This window comes from Harpegnathos saltator, unplaced genomic scaffold (assembly GCF_003227715.2).
Source record: "Harpegnathos saltator strain DR-91 unplaced genomic scaffold, Hsal_v8.6 scaffold620, whole genome shotgun sequence".
Lineage (NCBI taxonomy): Eukaryota > Metazoa > Arthropoda > Insecta > Hymenoptera > Formicidae > Harpegnathos > Harpegnathos saltator.
This window is the reverse complement of record NW_020230450.1, coordinates 289936-309396: the sequence shown is the minus strand read 5'-3', so window position 1 is coordinate 309396 and position 19461 is coordinate 289936. Positions and strand designations below refer to the sequence as shown.

General features: G+C 48.3%; 1 protein-coding gene across 1 annotated transcript in view; it reads right to left on the bottom strand.

Moving 5' to 3' along the window:
• Positions 1–19461, bottom strand: part of LOC105186486 (uncharacterized) — a 290643-nt gene that overhangs the window by 98067 nt on the left and 173115 nt on the right. The window lies entirely within an intron of this gene.

Genomic DNA, 19461 nt, shown 5'->3' with positions numbered 1-19461 from the left:
CCTGAGCTCGTGTTGCCAGGATGACTTGTGTCTGTGCTGGAAGTCGGCCAAGCCACAAGGTTCTGAGCAGTTGCTCAGGGACGGCTGTCCCTGCTAGTGTACGCATATGTCTGAGGAATTGAGACGGTTTCCGATCTCCTAATTCCTCATGTTCAAGCAATTGTCGAATACATTGTTCCTGAGAGTCTGACAATCGCTGTATCAGCGCATTCTTTATAGCCTGATACTTTCCATTTGCTCCCCATTTGGGGGATGTGTAATAACATCTTTTACCTCCCTTGCGTATCGGGTGTCTAATTGTGCCAGTACGTGAGCGTATATCGTGGCGTCTTGCGTGATACCGCTAAGGGTAAACTGCCCTTCTAATTGTGCGAACCATAATTCTGGTTCGTCTGCCCAAAACGGAGGTGCGCGGACGGAGACTTTGTGTACTGATGGACCTTCTGTTGCCTCGCTTGATGGGTCCATGTTTGCAAGACTCGTGGTACTTCGTGTCGTATCGTTTCTTGTTGGTGAACGCTCTAGTGGCATTTTCTTCCCGATCACGTCGGGGTCACTAGTTTTGGAAGTTGCGTTGTGGAAGTTTGTTCAGTGATCGAGAAGAAGAGAGTGAAGGCTTTTAAGATTACATATTAGTATATTTAGACTATATATACATGGGTCCACGTGTCAGTGTTAATAAAACATTTTGGCCCGTCTGAGCCTATGTCTGGCAGCCGCGTTTAACGTGGTTTTCCGGAGGACCTTTTCTATGGTCGGTCGAATGGCTGGTTCTGGGGACAGTGCCATAGATTCCGTCTGGGTGCCCTGGTCGATGGTCCTAACCTCTGCACGGCGTGGAGATAGAGGTCGTCCGTTGCGGGAGTCACCTCGTTGTAGCGTTAGTAGAGGTGATCTCGTTATGAGAGGTTTGTGAACCTCTAATGGTTGCAGCAACCATGGAAGTAAGGTGATTCCCTTACTCTCTTTTGCAAGTGTTGCTGGTGGAGAGGGTGTCCGCCTTGGTGAGGGGGAGAACCTAGGTCTGGACGCCCCCGGCGTCGGTGGACGTTCGGACAATTCCGGTGTCCGCGGTGGCGAGCCTATTTCCTCCAGGAGAGGCTGGACTGCGAGGCTTCCGCCGGGAATGTTTTTTTCCCTTCTTGGGATGTCGGTGCTTACGTTCCCTTGTCGGGGAGTGCACGTCTACTGGCTCCTTCAGGGTTCTTGTTGAGAGGGGCCTTCTAGGCCGAGGTCGCTTCTCAGATTACCTAACACTTCACAGCGTTAGACTCTAAGATGCTTACGTAGCGTGTACGCTTGTGCAGCGTGTACGCTTGTGTAGCGTGCACGTACACTTGTGCAGCGTGTATGCTTACTCAGCATGTATGCTTATTCAGCATATATGGACACTTCCGCAGTATCTGGAGAGTCTGGTTTTCTCTCTGATAACCACCCGCTGTGGTCGCTTGATATAGGGGTGCTGGTGTGAATTTCTGCCTGAGTATGTACAGTCGTCGCGGCGTCGCCTAGCGGAGCTTTGGAGAAGTGCGACTCGTGCGGCCTTAGCCGCCACGCGTATTATAAGCTTCTCCGACTGCGTGTTTCACATTTTTGTTATGTCGTTCCACCACACCCACTTTTTAAAATGAATTTTCAAAAACCGGACCTTTTTTAATGAAATCTTTTTGGACCTGACCTTTTTAATGGAATCTTTTTGAACTTGACCTTTTCGATAGTAATCGCGGGGCCCAGGTTAGACTCTACCTACATCCCGGCACGTTTCTCTCTCTGGACATGCACGTGACGTCACGGTCGCCATCTTGCTCATAGAATCAAAAATTCTGGGGAAGAGGAGAGTATCAATAAAGAGGGGGTATCAATGAAGAGGGGGAATCAATAAAGAGGGGGTATCAATAGGGGGAGGGATATCAATAAATAGGGGGGTATTAATTATAATATTTCATTAAAAAGGTCAGGTTCGAAAAGATTTCATTAAAAAGATCAAGTTCAAAAATATTTCATTAAAAAGGTCAGATTCAAAAAGATTTCATTAAAAAGGTCAGGTTCAAAAAGATTTCATTAAAAAAGGTCCGGTTTTTGAAAATTCATTTAAAAAAGTGGGTTAGAACCCGCCTTGTCTTACTACTAACAATTAACAGTGCTGTACACTTTTAAATATTGGTCGCTAGCACGACACTCGGCGAAAACATGTCGTGCCATGGACTTCTTGTACTTCTGGCGGTAGTTCTAGCTTGTTCTATTCGAGTTCCATACAATTCAACCATTTTCAGTCATTGTTCCGCTGTATAAATATGGCGACACCAAGGAAAAGGGAAAAATTGTGACTGCGAAAACTACAATTACTCCCCACCTGATATGTCACGTGAGTGCGGAAACATAGTTTTATACATGTTGAACGTTTTTATTAAATTTGATTGTTGAGTAGATATTAAAATATTTATGAACAAAACACATGAATTACAATATTTCACACAAATCCTCCGCCCCTCTCCGCACGACGTGATAGATAATTAACAATATTAATTCCTAATTTCTGGTTACGATCAGCTAAATTAAATTCGAGAGATATGACGCATCAGAAATACCGGAAATCGACAGCACGACACATTTTTACCGAGTGTTGTGCTAGTCCCAAAAATTAATTTAAAAGTAGTTATACGGCGGAACAATGACTGAAAACGGTTGAATTGTATGGAACTGGAGTAGAACAAGCTAGAATTACCGTCAGAAGTGCAGTAAGTCGATGGCACATGTTTTCGCCGAGTGTCGTGCTGGCGACCAATATTTAAAATTGTATAGAGTTGTTAATTGTTGGAGTTTTGTTCTGAACTGCTTCGTAGTTATATAACTAGCCGAGAACTAACGGGAACTCTCGTCAAAAAGCATATTATTCACCGGCTACTTTAGGGGAAACTGTGTCGTGCTGGAACGTGAAGTTAGCACATTTTTTCAATTTCGATTTTTTGTATAAAGAATACGGAAAATTTTTTTATTTTTATCAGGAACTGTAGAACTATGAGAAACGCTACTGGAACTAACATTGTTCTTCAATAATTTTTAAAACGTGCTAACTTCACAGACACCTCATGACCTACGCCGTCGCCGCCGTAACCGTCGGCGTCGTGTTGCCTCGACGTTTCGTCCAGAGCTGCGCCCGATGACTCGTGGATTTGCTCTCGCTGAGAAATATATCGCCAGATAACCCCGAAAACAACACAATGACGTCCCGAAGACGTTTCGATTTCAGACATCTTTGAGGCGTTGCCTTACGCGCGTAAAACAACGCCTTACGTTGCGCTGACGCGTGTAGCGGGAAATTACATGCAGACCGCTTTCTAGGCTATTTTATTTATATTGCAACACATTCCCATTGGTCACTCTCTGTAGATAGTGACACACATTTATTTTATACTTTAAACATTAACGAATACACTGTGAAAGTTTCAAGTCCATTGATCTTACCATTTCTGTTAAAAAAAATTCGTAAAAATAGTCTTGGAAACGGCCTTCCGCATGTAATTCCCTCCTTAAAAAGACTACAAAATGTGTACACGAATTCCTAAAAGCATTCAAGGAGAACATTAAGGAGAAAAGATGTACGGGTTTTGTTCGCTCGTTATTTTTGTTTTACTTCGTTCACTCTCTGGCTGCAAAGGTCCCCAAATTTCGAGGATTCTCCAGAGCGCGACGACATCGACGTTATCGCGCCTGTCCGACGAGTTGGAGTCTCGTCGCGCGAAGAAGGCTGATTGTTGCCGCTCTCAATTTTCGCGTATCTTTATTGCGCACCGTGCATAATGCATTGTATACTGTACGGTCGACAACGGCCCGCTGCTTAACCTGTGCTCTCTCTCTCTCTCTCTCTCTCTCTCTCTCTCTCCCCCCACGAACTTCATTATTAATTTCGTAAATTAAAGCGCGTCTTCCGCGCGGTGGAATCGACGCATTAGTCACGCTTCGTTTCGCAGGTGCATAAAATCGCCGATTCACCCTCGCCCGCAATCTCCTCGCAACGCTCGCGTACGCGCGGCGAGGCGTTGGAAGTGCGTAGGAAGCGAGTGTGTCAGGAAGAGCATATAGCGCACAATGTGCACCGTATACGCGCAAACGCGCACTTACGACGCGGGGGAACAAAGGAAACGTTAGTCCGTCGCGGCCGGCCAGTTCGTCGGGCAAGACCGCGCTTTTGTGTGAAATTTAACACACTTCGCGTGTCCCCCGCCGATCGGCCCGCTCGTATTTTCGTACGCATTTAATAACGAGGCCGGACAATAACATGAGTATCACGTCGAAAATTCGCACCAGGGAGAGCTAACATTCGCATAATTCTGTCTCGCAGAGCAATTTCGCCCAAAACTGACGCATCTATAATATCAAACGAAACAACACGAAAAGTGTTATTTTCATACTGAGGAAAATATTCTTTTTTCTCTCTTTCTTTCTCATCATTTTTTTACCATTAATTTATTATTTCGTTTCCCACTTTGCCACTTCGTTCCCCTGTTAAGACGTTGTCTCCCGTTCTCAAGTGAAATCTTCTCAATTATCCGTCATTTTCGATTGATTCGATTAATATCGCACTTGGCAAATTTACCCGTCACAAACATAGACATAGGAATATAAGGACAGAGCATAGAGTTGCGGGGGGATAACCATTGCGAGACGGTGCGACGAGGTAAACCGTGCCTAAATCTAATTGGTTGTGCCGTGTGTAAGTATTTGATGCATACATAGATATGTATGTTGTTGTGTGTGAGTGAAATTATGAAGAAAAAAGTTAAGTGAGTTGTGTGTGAGTGAAATTATGAAGAAAAAAGACACATGCATAACCTCTGCAAAATAATACTGTCAGTGTAAATAGTTCTTATCATTTTGTTACATTAAAGGCCATCACACACAAACGAACTTAAGCAGTAAGACGTAAGCAGTAAGCAAATCGACCAATCACAATCGAAATTCAAAGACGCCATTTTAAAACTTACCGCTATTTTAAAACTTACGAGAATAATTGATTGTGATTGGTCAGTTTCTTTACCGCTCACGTCTTACTGCTTACGTTCATTTGTGTGTGATGGTCTTTACTATTTGCCAGTGACAGCCAAATCGTTGCATCACACGCTCTGAATATGCGCACTATTGTAGCCAATGGAACTTAGGCACAGTCACCCCCCGCACTTCAGCACAACTCCCCTCGCCTATTTTACGGGCTTATGCCCTGTCCCTATATTCCTATGTCTGTGTCATCACAATGTCTATCACAAATGTCCTATGTCTATCACAAATAATGGCATCAAACTCGAGAAACTTATTCGTAACAGCGTAAGACGTAAGGCGAAAACACAACTTCTTTTCAATGGGAGGGAACTCCCAGACAGTTTCATCCAAGATGTCGAAATTCATTGAGAATCTTGATAAATATACGCACATAAAGTCAACCTCTTAAAAAATCCATAACCTTGACATATGTTGGCAAGGACATGTTCCCGAGTGTTACGCAAAAAGTTGCAGCCATCGCTCATTGTTCATTAAAAAGTTATTAACAAAAGAAGTTGAACAAAATGTATATAATTTTCAAACAACGTATACATATTTTACTATTATAAAATTATCCGTGGTCGGATAATACATCTCGAACATACATTAAATCTCGAGTTTACATTAAAAAATGTTAAATAATACATATAAGCGGGGGAGAGGCTCCGCCCCTTCCTAATCTAACCTAACTAATACGTACGTGTCGAAAAGTTAAGCACGATTAATGAAATTTCTTTTGTTGATAACCTGTTAATAAACCACCGACTGAAACTTTTTGTAAATTACTCAGGACTATGTCCTTGATAATATACCATACATAACCTTCGTATCGCCGACATTGTGTACACACGGAGCGAATAAAAGGGGATAAACTGCGAGGAAGACAAAAGAAAAAAGGTGCAGGTGAAATAAAAACATACGATATTGGTTGTCTGCTGCCTTCTTGTATTCAATTTCGCCGATTATGCCACTTCACCAGTCGGCGCTCGGCTTAGTTACGCCTCGTTCCGCAGGTGCACAAAATGGTCGATCCCTCCTCGACCACGTCGCGTAATATGCAATCATGTTGCACGCCGCGTAACATTACGCACGACGGAGGGCGGAGGGAGTGCGGAAGGTGGTATCTGTGGCACCGGGACACACGATTCGTATTGTGTGATCGTGGAACGGGGGTGTGGGAGAGCAACAAGCGAAAGGGAACGTATCTGAAGAATCAAACCCGACGTTTCTCACCGGGCGACGATAATTCACCGGGCGTTTCTTCTCTTCTTTTGCACAAAACGAGGATCAACGAAGCGAGCACTTGTGCTTCCTGCGTGTTTCGTGAAACGCGTGTTTCTCTTCTGAATCTCGCCGAAACAAGAACGATGCGCGAACCGATTTTGCGCACTGAACGCGCTGAAAGTCGCGAGAGAAACGACCATCATTTCTGCACGGTTTTTCTATCCCTCGCCGCTCGCAGAGCGAAGACTTTTGAAAATCTCAACGCAGCGTGCCTTCGCCAAAAACCGGTCGGAGGCGATCGCAACGCTTTCCCTCCAAAGAGCTTCGCCACGCACTCCGCAGATGGCGAAACCCAACAGGAAAATGTATCCCTCGGAAATCACTGAAGAACGAGTTTTCTGAACACGCGATGAGTCGCGAAGCTCGTTTAGGGGAAGTGTGGAAATCTCCAGCCGCCCGACTGTGCTACGTATGTTTGACAGGAAAGTACACATGCGAAGGTCAAAATAAATAGAAAAAGTTTCTAAGATTCAACAATCCCCCTCGCCCCCCCCCCAATGTAATCGAAGATCACCGAAAATTATGGAAGATCATTGATACTCACGACTTTTCTCCGTTTCTAGCTTCCTTAACATATCGACGCTACACTTGCGTAACCCTCGAGAGCCCTTTTATCAAGCCAATATCAAGAAGAAGTCGACACACACACGACGCACACATCCTCGTTGACAGCTGTCACGCTCGTGTGTAAACGAGCCGAGTTTATTTTCAGCACGACGGACGAGCGGCGCACGTTGCTACGCGGATTTCGCGAAACTGGCGCATCGACTCGCGTCGCGAGTCCGCGCGGCCGGGGGAAGGAGGAGGATGAATAGCAACGAGCCGTGTTCCTACGGGTCAGCTTTAATCACGCGATGTTATCCGCTGCCGAAGACACGAGAAAGACGCGAGTTGCAATTTACCGAAGGCGCGCGTCGACGATGAGAGAGAGAGAGAGAGAAAGAGAGGCGATCGGGTCGAGACGAGAGCGGAGGAGGAAAGGTGGAAGAATAGAAAGGCCAGGAGGGAGGAGCGAAAATAAAAGGAACTTCCAATTAAATTCCTTTCGTTACCTGCGTGAGCGGAGGCTAGCCTTCTGGGCTCCCTCTGCATTTTTGCCCGTGCGATTATGAGGCCACTACCTGCCCGCACGTGACAGCGCAGCTACGAACGGAGGGCGCGTGCGCAGAGCGGAGCGGAAACGAGCGTGTGCAAGTCGCAATGAGCCGGCGTAATTATGTGATAATGACATCCGACAGCGCATAATTTATGGCAGCCCAGTCCAGTGACACCGACAGAGTCGGCGACGCGCCCGCGACACCCCGGGGTGCCGGGGTGAACTTGGTTTCCGTGGCGAGACCTTGCCAGACGCGTGTCGCGAATCTCGCGACGCGAATTCTCCGACGTCCTGCCCGGTTGAGCCGCTGCTGGCCTCAAACGGAACTCGCGTTGAACTTGTGGCCTACAGTCCCGCAGGTGATAATTACAAAAGATAATTGCAAAGTAATGATTGTTTTATTTATTATAAACAATGATTACTATCGCAAGATATCGACACAAACGACTATTGTGAAATAATCTGCCTTTGTAAAACAATTGAGATAATCTATTATATTATATTGCTAATAATGATAATTTTACAAGAGAAATGAGGCCCACGTGCTTATTTCTCAATCGCTTGATACTTCTAACGAAGAGGCGAAATTTAGTTTACGAACTGATGATTACAACAACCGCAACGATAACGACAAATAGAAATAATTTGCCATATTATATCAGCGAGAACGAAATTTTAAAAGAGAAATTACATACGAATAGCTTCAAAGTGAAATAATCACTCTTGTCACATTATTTAAGTAAAATAATAATTACTGCGGACCAATTGTAAAATAATTGAGATAATCTGTTATATTATGTTATCGATAATAATAATTCTACAAGAAAAATGAGGCCCACGTGTATCTTTTTTAATCGCCTGATATTTCCAACGAAGATGTGACATTTAGTTTGACAGACTGATGATTCCAAAACAACTGCGCGATAACGACAAATAGAAATTGAAGCCCAGTCGCCCTCGTTAACATTCTCGCCTTCGAGCGGCGATGACGCGCGCGTTCTCGGCGATTCTTTCGCTTACGGCAGCAACATAACATAAAGCGGAGTCAAGTCCGTCGTCGCGAGAAAGTTAAGTTTGCTCGCTCGCGCGAGATAACGCGCGCGAATGCTATGCGCGAGCGCTGATTCGTATGTGCGACGACAGGCGAATGTTATTCGCGTTGGATACGAGGGCACGAGGAGCGGAGTACGGCCGAGGCGAGACGTGAGTTGTACGCGATTGGCGCGAGGTCGAGGTGTAGGCTCGACAAACAGCGGAACCTGAATAGGTACGATCGGCGCCGAGTAATTAGCGACGGTGCGTATGTCGGACACGTGTGTAAACGCGGTGCGTGTGTACAGACGACGAGACGCTCGGCTGGGTCGGAAGGAATGCCGCTTAGAATCACTAAGTTACTGATCCGCTCAACGTCGATCGCGATACGAAAACCTGGGAGACGCGCCGAGAGCTGGTCGGCTGCTTTCGTCATCACTGCTCTTACGTCTCTGCGATTTTCTCGCAGATATGAAGAATTCGCTCGAACCGCGTGTTATTTTGCAACACACACACACACACACGTATTAGTTCGAAAAATTTCAGTCGATTTCCAGTAAATGGTATCGCGCGTAATATTGGAGTCGGTAATACCGATAACATCGGTTACATCGCTATTTCATTAGCAAAGAACAACGACGGTAATTATTGTCGGCGAATAATTGGTTGTCGCGAGGAATGCAGGCAGCAAGTGAAATGTAAATTGTTGCGTACATAAATACGTGAGAGATTAAATTTGACTGAAAGACGCAATCGGACTTTTCGACTGACCCAGTAAAGTCTGGAGAGAGTCGGACGAAGAGAGAGAGAGAGAGAGAGAGAGAGAGAAAGAGAGGGAGACCGAAATGGAATGTACCCTCTAATTGAAACCGTCTAAATAGAATTAGAGACGGTCGAAGAGAAATTTGTTCCCCTCAACATCATTCATCGTCGGCAAAAATGTCCTTCGCGCGTCAGCCATCTCTCTCGCGCACGTAATTTGATTCCCGAACTATTTGAGAAACCCACGCGTGATATGATGGCTCCCGTTAAAAATGCTTGGCGAACGAATAACGATAACTCACCAATGGCGATGTGGTGGTTTGTTTTTAGACAGAATTGCACGGAGAGTGCGGGACGAGCGCGCGCATTTTTATCGGGTAATTATGTAATTTGTTTGCACAGCCGCGGTAGTTTCATTCGGATACCGAGAAATTTCGCTACGTGCACACGGGGACCCGGCGTTAATAAAGTCGTAAACGTATCGCGCGTGGGCGTTTCGCGGGATCGCGTTAAATTAAACTCCGATGTAATTTGTCTCTGTCCGAACCGGCCGATCAGGCTCGTCATCGAGACATCAAAGCTAGAACTTTAAACATCGCCAGCGACCGATCGCGAAACAGGTTTCAAATTGATTAGTACGGAATGTCCAGACTGTTTTCATCGATTACCTGGCGCGACGTGGTAAGGTTGAACGCTCTCGATTCTGTCTAAAATTTATGAGTTTCAGCGTGACGTGCGCGCAGTGTTGAGCAGAAAAAAGCAAGTTGAAGCATGATGAATCGACCAATGTTTCAGGGCCACAGAGAAAATTGCTCTCGTCTCGCATCGCTGCGAAACGCGTATTTTCCGAAATACACGCAGCGATTGCAATTTGAATGGATGAAAATTGAACGCTTTGTGTCGCGCGGTTAGGAAGAAACAAAAATTGCATCTTATTCTCGCGCACTGATTAAAGTTTAGTTTATAATTATTTAATTACCTAAATTTTTCGAAGAATCTAATGGAAATCTAAAGCTATGGGATTAAATATACAGATCTACCATTGAGAAAAAAATGGAGAAGTGCAAGTCTTATTTGAAAATAGATTTTTAGCAGGACCGTGCAAATGGAGGGTGCAGCGGAGTCATCGGAGCCCTGCAAAGATCCTGTTAAGATGTCTGCTACTACTCTATTATTTGAAAATGCAAGGTTTCATGTGTTGAGTACTACGATCGCAATTTGTCAATACGACCGGTGGCGGCACATAGCAGAGGCTTTGGAACTACTAATTAATAAGCCTCATCACACAGGGGCCGTGTCATTTAATCAACTTTCGAACTTTGCTTAGATAAGACTCAAACCGGCTGAGCGTAACGGGTCTCTTCGCGACGTCATTGGACTTGCAATACTTCAAATACCTAATAAATATTAGTAATAAAATTTTATCAAATAAAATTATAAAAAAAATTGTCGGCATAATTACAGACATTATCGATCGAATCTAAAAATATCCGTAAAGACCTGTGACGAAAAAACATAAAAGACAAATTCATCATCTATTCGTAAAACAAATAGATCGACGTAAGATAAACGAAACAAAGGCTTGCGCGGCAGCGAATTTGTCTTCGTATTGAACAAGCGAGCGCGAAAGATCCGAGGATAATCGAAGAACGCTAACGTAGCAGTCGTCGGTTTCGACCGACGCGATTCGATTCAAACTGAGAGATTCGAGTTTCACACTTCGTCATGGTTTTGTAAAAAAATAACAAATGAAAACCGTAATTAAATAATTATCGTTGGTTGGACAAGAAATTAATCAAATATATTAGATCTATGAAAAAGTTTTTGGGGTTTCTTTGGCAATTTACAAATAAATCTATCCAAAAAGTACACTTCGATTTCTTCTTTTTCAAACTTGACACAAATGTGGAGCCACGAAAAATATTTCGGTTTTTCCATTTTCATCCGTTTTCAATTTTAAAAGTAGTTCAACTCCCTCCAATTTTCTCCCTCTTGTCATCAATAAGTGCAAAAAAGTATAAGAAATTGAAACAAAATTGAATATAAGATATAGGCGATATAGGCGGATCGCAGATTATGAACATGAAGTCGAATGTGCAAAACTATTTGTTTAAATAATAAAATGTTTAAACAAAATATCTAAAAAATTGAAAAAAGTATACAGAGTGTTTCGTAACTCATATAGCCAATGGAGGTGAGGGCTCATTAAGATAAACTTAAAAGTCCCATAGAATTTTGCGATATTCGCAATAATTATCGAGTTATTACCGACAGTACAAGGTAACATTTCCCACTACGAGGTTCCGCGATTCGAGAGTGCTCACAGCTGGTGCCACGCACACGCACAACGCCGAGCACGCGCACCACCGATCGATATGCACGTCCCATTGTAATTGCAATAATCTGCTGAAGGACGTACGTTGAAAAAAAAAGTCAATAATTATACGGGAAGCGCTGAGCACGGTCTCATAAAAACGGTGCGCTTGATCGCTCCCGCTCGTTCGCGAGCAAGAATGAAAGAGTCTAATTGGAGATCGAATCGACTGCCGCCATCGGCGGAATATTAATGGATACTCGCGGCTAATAAGTTTACGCGCGACGGTGCCGTTACAATTAACGTCCAATTACCTCACTCATTTCTTAGAGAGCTACGGAGAAACGTCGCGTAACAAACTTGTCGCGAGACAACCGCCGCGCCGATGCGAAATGCTTCCTCTGCTTTTGAAAGAGTCCTCTAATCCTCTTATTGCGGAGTAAAATAAAATGAAAACGAGAAAGAGAGAGAGAGAGAGAGAGAGAGAGTTCATCAATGGACGAGGACGAAAATAGTCTTCCCCACATAATAGCGTCCTCGAGCAATCTCACGATACACGCGACGGCCGCTTTCACGATAATCGAAAAACTGCCGTCGAATTTATTAACAAATTTGCCGAGTTCTACAGCGCGACTACGACGATCGATCGCTCCCTTCCGTCGACGAGTTATTCTTTTCGCGCGGCGCGCTCTCTACTTTCTGCCGCGCGCGCGGCCGAACAATTGAATTCAAATGGCCGTTCAACTGCGCAAAACCGCGCAGGTCGGCCCGCCGACAGGTATTAATCGTCTCGGCGTCGCGGATTCGACCGTTAAGTACAAAGCGTCGCACAATAACTCGACAAGCGGACAGGGGGGGGGGCGGACAGGTCAGGAGGGGGAGAGAGAGAGAGAGAGAGAGAGAGAGAGAGAGAGAAAGAGAGAAAGAGAGAGAGAGAGAGAGAGATTGATATGCCGGCCGGACGTTTGCTTTTAAAGCGGACGACGAGCCTTGCTCCCCCGTTCCGCCCTTTTACCTCTGCCGCTCCTCCTCCTACTCGAAATTACTTTCGATGTTGCAACAATAACGCGTTTATAAAAGCGTGTGTCATTGTGTGTTGTGCGCGCCATGTAACAACAGGTTAGGTGAACGGCGCTAAAAAGGAAAAATAAAAAAAAGGGTGAAGAGAGACAACGAATGTTGCGGCTGCCATCGGTCGATCTTGCTCGACGTGGAGAGACGACCGCCATTTCTCTCCCTCTCTCTCTCTCTCTCTCTCTCTCTTCCTCCTCCTCCTCCGTCGTCTCCTCTCGCGCTGTCTCCCGGGCAAGCTTGTTTAGTCAAGTTGGAAAATGCGATGACGCGATCCCACGGGAGCGCGCCGCTAACGGCGGACGACGGAAGACTTAATCATCAGTCATTGTTTGCGACGGGACTAGGCGGGCTCGTTAGAGTTTAATAGGACGAACTGTCGATTGCAGAACTCGCGTCGAGGACCTTTGTCCCCCGCTCGATCTCGAAACGATCGGGTTATTAATTAACGCGCGAGTCTACTCGCACCGTCGCGGCGATAAGATGGTCTCTCGCGGTACTTTGTCTCGCAATTAAAATCACATTTACGCTCGGCTACCGCTTATTGATTTTATCGACATCGCTGTGCCGTTGCCGTTACCGCTGCTGATGATCCGGGAATTAATTAATCCGCCAATGAGAAAGTATTAACGCGACACGATTCTCCGCGGATCGCGGAAATTCATCATTCGTATGCGCGCGCGCGCACACACACACACATACACCCACACACACACACACACACAATCTCGAACCTTGCGCAGACAAGATCCACTGTAGTTCTTTAATCCGGCCTAATCTCGAACGTACTTGAAAGAGAGAGAGAAAGAGAGGGAGAGAGAGAGAGAGAGAGAGAGAGAGAGAGAGAGAGGGAAGAGGAGAAGAGAGAGAGAGAGAGAGAGAGAGAGAAGAGGACGACTACGTTGTAAACGTAGTTCGCGAAATTAGTTCGTGACTTCGTGCGGGGATTAAACAGCACGCCGACGTCATCCAACACCAATCGGAGAGAGTTTGACTCGACGGGGCGGGCGCGATTAAACCGGGTTAATAAGTTGCCTAAGTGCAAATCTCTACGAACGGCACGCGGCGGCGGCGGCGGCGGCGACGGCGGCGCGGCGGCGGCAGCGGGCGTGAGCGTGCGTTGTTCGGCCGGAAACTTCTTCCTCGCGAAAGTTTACCTCTGTAACGATCTCTCGCCCGCTGAACTAATAAATGGACTTCGACCATTATCGCGGCCAGGGCTACTAATGGAACTTACCGCGCTCGCGTAATCGAATAACTCTCCTTTTCTTGCTATTTCCTTTTTTCCGTCCCTTCCTTCTTTTTCCGCTTAAATCCAGCCGCGGCTAATGTCCAATCGGAGTGTGCCGCTTAACTGTCGTAAATTTATACCTACATCGGGCCCGCTCGCGTGCTCGCGTCGTTACAACGCGCGCGCGCGCACACACACACACACACACACACACACTCGACGAACGAACGGACGAACGAACGAACGAACGAACGAACGGACGGACGGACGGATGGTTGGCGCGCCATACAACGGGATAAAAATTCATCACTATCTCGTGCGCTCACTTTTCAAATTGAGATTACGCCGTTAGTCGGTCGTGCGCATGGTCGATAATTTTAGCCCCGAGCTAGACACGCCGTAAATCCTTATCGTGTATTCCGAATACGGCCATTAATTTTTCTCGCGGCGACGTACGGTGAAAAGTAAGCCTACACGCGGAGGAAGCGTGCACGAGCAAAACGCACAGTATCAAAATATACAGATTCAGAATGTTATCAACCATTTTCGGTTGATATAAATTCCCCCCAATTTTATTTACATTGCATATATTTCCTATCATTTTGTTGTGGCGTAAAAATTTTTATTGTATTTATCTTCTAAAAATAAATTTTTATTGTATTTATTTCTTAAAAATAAATTTTTATTTCTCCAAGAGAGACATGGTAGACTTTTTAATAGCGCATTTCAGGCCCTCAGATATAATTAACGCATACGAGACGGAGAGGGTAATAAATTAAAGTAGAATATCGACGTGTTCCTCGCTCGGAAAGCGCTACATTTTTTCCCGATGAAACCTTCCCTCCCGATGACGGAGGAGAGTCGTTAATTTTGAAAAGTCCTGTAAGAAGAGTCACTAATTCTCCCGAGCCCAACAATTAATTAATACATAAACGCGTCTGCTCGTCGCGCGGTCAACTACACGGATCTCGGTTCTCCCGTCGATGCTGCGCCGCAAACACCGTCCGCCCACGATCGTCTGCATCCACTCGCTAAGTAACTGCAGACGGTCGCGCGGACAGACGCCAGCCCGCGTTAACTATTCGCGAGAGCAGCGACCATACACATCGGAGGGATCGATAGCGGAGATATCGTTTCCTCGACTCTTTGTACAAGCGCCTCTTCTGGAAAACTGGTCTCCGTTAGTCTGTGCGTTCGAGACTCGTCGTGGGAGACGCGATGCCTTCGATCGACGTCGCTCCAAGTGACAGCGTAATAATTTGCCGACGCGCACGGGCGCGGGCGAAGGGTTAATCTCACCTGCATCTCGGATCCAAACAAATTGCTCCGACCCCCTACCGCCTCACCCTCGCTCTCTCTCTCTCTCTCTCTCTCTCTCTCTCATCCTCTCTTTCTCCCGCCCAGCCGTTCGTTTTACCCGTCTACCTTCTGCTTCTCCCGCATTTTCAGAGATTCTTGGCGCGCACCTGTGCGCGATACTTTGTCCCCCACGTCGTTATTCACCAGTCGCTCTCCCAGTCAGCAGAGCGGCAAACGTTGCGAACCGACACGCCCCTCGCTAAAATCTCCCCGCTAAATTACGGCGGACGAGAGCGTGAATGCGAGAACCGCCGCTCGAGTCCGTCGTCGTCGTCGTTATTCGGCTCGCTCGGTCGTGTTAAAATTTCAATTAACGACTAGGCGATTCCGCAGCGGCGCCGAGCCGCTCCCGATCTCGCCGCCTCGCGAGCCTGCAGCTCGCAGAAAGTGATCCGCCGACGGGCCGAGCCGCGCCCGCGAAATTTACAAGACGTCGAGACGACGATGACGAGGCGCGCCTCGCGGGTCATCCTGGCGTGAAAGAAGGACAGCCGTGCGAATAAAAACGCGGATTAAGCGGCGAATTAATTCCCCGCCGAGCTGGCCGCTTGGCTTTTTCGGCAATTTCGGGCGAACGGGACAGTCGCGGGCCGGCAGGTGCTCACCGCTGAAGATCCTTCGAGGACCGTCGAATAAAACGCATAATCCGCGAATAGCTATTAATATCCGGCTTTCGTCGCCGGCTTTGATCGCCGATGTCAAAGCGCGCCGCTATGGCCGCTCGTTAGCAGTCACCGCTTCGACATTGGTCGTCGCCGGCATTCGACGACGCTCGTTATTTGTAGGTAGATAGAAACGTATTTGATGCTCGCGCCGGCCCGATGGATTCCCGGCCAGCGTTTGCGCCTCGGAACATCGAAGCTCGTTTACGAGAAGAAAACTGAGAGAAAACTCGAATGCGCGGAGGCGGAGGGGGGGGGCGGGGAGGGTAAGGTTCTCCGCGCGTCCACGGAACGAGATGATTGAAAAGTTACGTAATGATAATAATGACACACCTTCGTCGATAACGCGATAATTACGAGCGCCCAGCTATCTTAACGAAATTCTGAGAGCGGATGCGAAAAAGGAGGACACGCGTCGGCTGGGAACCTGCGAGTACGCGCGCACCGGAAGCAGACGTCCTCCGCAGGAGAACTGGTTTCACTCATTCCGACTAACCGGCCGATCATTCGCCTCTGATCATTTCGTTATCTCATTAACCGCCGATCGCGGCCATGTCGAGCGCAGGGCGAGGGGCGGGAGGAGGAACGGCGCGGATGTGATGCGGGAAGCGCTCTGAGCGGCGAACGAAACGCGCGCGTTGAATATGGCGACGAGAAAAATCCACGCGGTATCACCGCGCGTTAATGCACGCTCGCGCCGCCGCGCCGGTTTCAGCCGGGAGCAATTCGCTCGGCCGCTCGTTAATGCCGCTCTCGGCATTTCTTTTTTAGCCGATGATTATCATAATAATCTCGGGCCGCCGTTCGGTCCGCGGGAGTGGCCGCGGCTGCTCTGAGCGCAACGCTGCGAGCGCTAATAGCTGGCAGCGAAACGCGCTCTCCAAGTTTTCTCGAACTCGAGAGTACGCGCTAAGAGCACTCGCTTACAAAGAAAGGGAGATACATATTTATCGCGCGTCCAAAGTTCCACGAAGACTACAGGCCGCCGTTAAAATCGCTCCCTTCGTCCGCGACCCCGCCAAGAGGCTCCGACCTGAACTCGAGATCGATCTTTTCTCTCTCCTTCTCTCTCTCTCTCTTTCTCTCTTAAATACGATACGATCGAGTGATGTAATCCGCGTCGGTGATTCATTAATTTCCAACGAAGCGATTCCTTTTGATCGCGCGCGTGCGCGCTCTTGTTTCTTTCCTCGGGAGGACGGGACGTCCTTTTCGTTCAGAGGAGAAAGGAAAAGAAAGAAGACTCGTGGATCTGCCGAGTTATCGGACGAAGAGTTCCCGAGAAACTGCACTTGACCGGACAGAGAGTCCATCGCGGGTATCTCCGCAAGAGACGACGCGTCGCCGATTGTGAAACGTGCGGTAGATTATCCTGAAATAGCGTCTCTCGTTACATCAGAGGGACTGCATGGGCGAACGAGGTCGTGAACCACGTTGCGGCGACGCAAATGTCGCGGTTCATTGTACGGGATTGTAAGAATGAATGGACAGGCGGATGAATGGCGGAGGGTCAAACTGCGACGGAAGGCGCGTCCGTGCTGCAAAGAGCGCATGAAATACTACCGATTGTGCCCGATCGCGCTCTTCCTCCAGATAGACCTCTCTCCCTCTCTCTCTCTCTCTCTCTCTCTCTCTCTCTCTCTCTCTGTCTCTCAAGCTCGCCTGCGAGTCGACCTCCTCGGCCGAGATCGTCGCCGCAAGACTCAGACGGCGAGTGCGAGCGCGAGTTTGGTAATTAGCAATTAGTCGCCCGCCTCGCCTCTCGCTCTCGCGAGACTTTGAGTCATCGATCTCGATCTTGATCGACGCGTATACGTCGCAATCTGCCGATCCGTGGAGAGCGATATCGACGCGCACACACACATACGCACACACCTTCGGCGCGGTGATCCGCATTAAGATTCGCTTTACGAGCGTGACCCGGATCTTAGATCGTATTACAGGCTGCAATTCGGATGATAAATCCGTGACATCGCGGCGAATCAGATCGTATATCCCGCAGATTGATGCGGCCCGTTGACCTGCGCAGTCAACGTTGACGTACGCGCCTCGCTCATCGCCGAAGTACGCGCGCCGCGTGATTAACGGCATTCGGGCGGCGGCGTGATATTCGCGTCGATTACGGCGTTTTCATCCGTCTCGTATCTCGCGCTCGATTCTCGGCGAACATTCGTCGGAATGTGGAAACAGCGAGGGTCGTCATCGCGCCGCGCCGTGCCGCGCTAAACGTTGCGGTGTAATTAGAATCCTCCGGTTAATTTCGCGACCTCTTCCTTTTCCCGCGAGGCGAGAAGCGTCTGGTTTTATATCTCCAAGGCGAGGCATTTCCCCGTCTGTTTGCGCATTCTCAAAAGCTCCCTCTCTCTCTCTCTCTCTTTCTCTCTCTCTCTCTCTCAGCGAAGGGAATCTTTTCATCCGTAATATTCCCTCGCAATCTTGCCTCTACTTAAATTTCCCACCGAGCAAACACTCGGGAGTGCAACCCGACTCCCGGAGTCATCAAAGAACACAGGCGCGAGTATTGATTCGCACCTTGCTCGGACGCGTCCTCAAAGATCGCCGGATGTGACTGCAAAAATACTCATCCTGGACCCAACCACGAACGCTCCCACTCCCGATTTGTAAATCTCGCTTCGCTCGGCTGCTTGTTATTCACCCGACGACGACGCTCCTCTCCCCGCGCGCGCGCGGATCATTCGACCTTTGAATTTCAACGCGCGTCATATCGGCCGGGGATCGATCGGCTGCGTCTCGGAGCGCAAAATAGCCGCGCACACGACTGTCTGTCGATCCGCTCCTGCGAGCAGAGCCCGCCCAATTCCGACGCTCAGGTTATGTCGTCGTTGTCGACAACGACGATGACGACGACGACGAGGCTTTCGACGAGGCTTTCGACGAGGATCCGCGGCGGGAAAGCCGGTTAGACGGCGAGCCGTGAGATGGCGACGCACTGACCGGCGCCGGGCGTCCTACCGGCGGCAGTCTCGGGGACGACGCCGTCACCGCCACGTGGGGAGCGAATTTGAATCGGCCGCCACCGGTCCCGGCCTGCTGCTGTTTCACCGCGTCGGAGCGATCGTTCGCACCGGTGTGTCCTCTCTCGCGCGCGTAGCCAGCTAAGCTCTAAGAGGAAAATGTAAAAGACAGCGTAAATTTCACCCAGCGTGCCCGAGGGAGTCTTCCGACCGATCTCGCTTCGGCCGCGGAGGGACGCGCAGGAAGCGCAACGCCGCACGCGGCGGGAGAGTCGCCGGTGTGCCGCCAACGGAGCATCCTCAGAGCGCTATGGGCCGCGACAAGGTAACGTGATCACGTGCTACTTGTACTCGTATACTCGCGGAGCCGGGGAACACGTCAACATTCCTCGCGAATCACGGCGCGTTGTCGCGACTATCGACGCGGCAGGCAGGCAGGCAGGCAGGAAGGAAGGAAGGAAGGAAGGAAGGAAGGAAGGCAGCAAGGACTCTCCGGAGCGGCAGTCGCGAGAGTGGTAGCGGTGAACGGAGGTGATTAGAGGGAACAATCGACCGCGATATTATCGTGCATCACCGCCACGTGACGCCACGCTCCGGCTGTCATCGGCTACCGGACGAACACGTGACGCCGGCGAGGA